This window comes from Gavialis gangeticus, unplaced genomic scaffold (genome assembly GCF_001723915.1).
Source record: "Gavialis gangeticus isolate Ggan-Ray unplaced genomic scaffold, GavGan_comp1, whole genome shotgun sequence".
Lineage (NCBI taxonomy): Eukaryota > Metazoa > Chordata > Crocodylia > Gavialidae > Gavialis > Gavialis gangeticus.
In genome coordinates this window covers 47,295,318-47,296,807 of record NW_017728995.1, presented here as the reverse complement: position 1 = coordinate 47,296,807, position 1,490 = coordinate 47,295,318, and positions in this window count along the sequence as shown.

Below are 1,490 nucleotides of genomic sequence, written 5' to 3'. Positions count from 1 at the left end.
CATCTCACATATCTTGTGGCACTGTCCCTACTGTCCAGCAATGAGTAAGGAGTTCATATAGGTGGGGAAGAGGCACAGGTTTCCCACACTTGATCATTCCACAAGAATGCCATCTTTTCCTGGGGCTTTGTGAATGGCCAGATTGTCTATGGCCTTACTTAAGCCCTCAACAGTTGGAATCGCACCAAGCTCTTCAAGGACAGACAGACTTTCAATAAAGTTAAGGGTTGTCTCAGTGACATCACTTTCCCTTGAATAGAGTTCAAGATAGCATTCTAGCCATTTTTCCATCTGTTGCTTTCAATCTGTGAAGACTTCTCCTGATACTGTCTTTAATGGAGCCTACTTCTTTGCAGTTGGACCTATCACCTTCTTGATTCCATCATATATGTTTCTGATGTTTCCAGTGTCAAATGCAGACTGAATTTCCTCACACAGTCAATAATCATTGGGGCATCTTGAGGTTTGCTGGACAATCCTCCTTGCTTTCCTCAGTTCCTTCAAAGTTCCACCTTGGGCATTCTTCTTGTGATTTAATATAGCAGTTTGCTGGCCCTTGATAAATGGAATCAATTCATAAAAGCGCACCTCAAACCAATCCCAGTTTCTTCTGACCTGTTTGCCAAATATAGAGTCAGCAATGACATAAACTATTTGGGATCTGCAGGAACTGGTAGGAGTTGGGACCAGGCAGGGCAGCAATCCAGGGGGCTGGGGGAGCAAGGAGGGGTGGGGCATGTGGGCCCTGAAAGGGGGGAGTGGTAGCCCCTGTGGGGGCCATGTGGCCCTTGTTGGGGGACTGTAGCCCCTGTAGGGGGAAGTGGCCCCTGTTGGGAGGCTGTAACCCCTGTGGGGGGCAGGGCTGTAGCCCCTGTGGGGGGCAACAAAATATATAGGTTTTTAGAATTAATTTTATGATGATGATAGAGACACTGGTAGGTTTCCAAATTTCTTTAACACTGTAGATATATTAATAAAACATTATCCAACTGATTGCTGTCTGTCTCTCTTTCTTTCTATATATATACTGGTCTTTTGTTTTAATTGTGGAGGAACATGGATTTTGGGGTATTTTAGAGTGACTCTGGGATTTTTTTATTAGGGATTTTTCAGTTTTCAAATAGGGAACACCAGAATTCCTGCTAGGGAGGCAAGTGACAGGACCCAAGCAGAGGAGCCTGCTCAACACTGGCAACTTGGACCCAGTTGGAGGTGGATGAACTCTTGGCCAGTTGGGGCCAAGAGGACATGCTTTGACAGTTCAAAGCAGACCACCACACTAGAAACATCTTCTGGGCAACAGCTGCCCAGAAGCCAAGCAGGGGGCACACATGGCAGTAGTGCCACCTAAAGGCCAACTCTGCAGCCACAGCCCACTGGCAGCTGGCCCAGAGGGGTAGATGCCTCTACTGGCTGTGAAGTCCCCATTCGGGTCTGGCAGGTGCACAGCAGATCACAAGCAGGCAGCAGCCCCCACTGCTACACTGCTG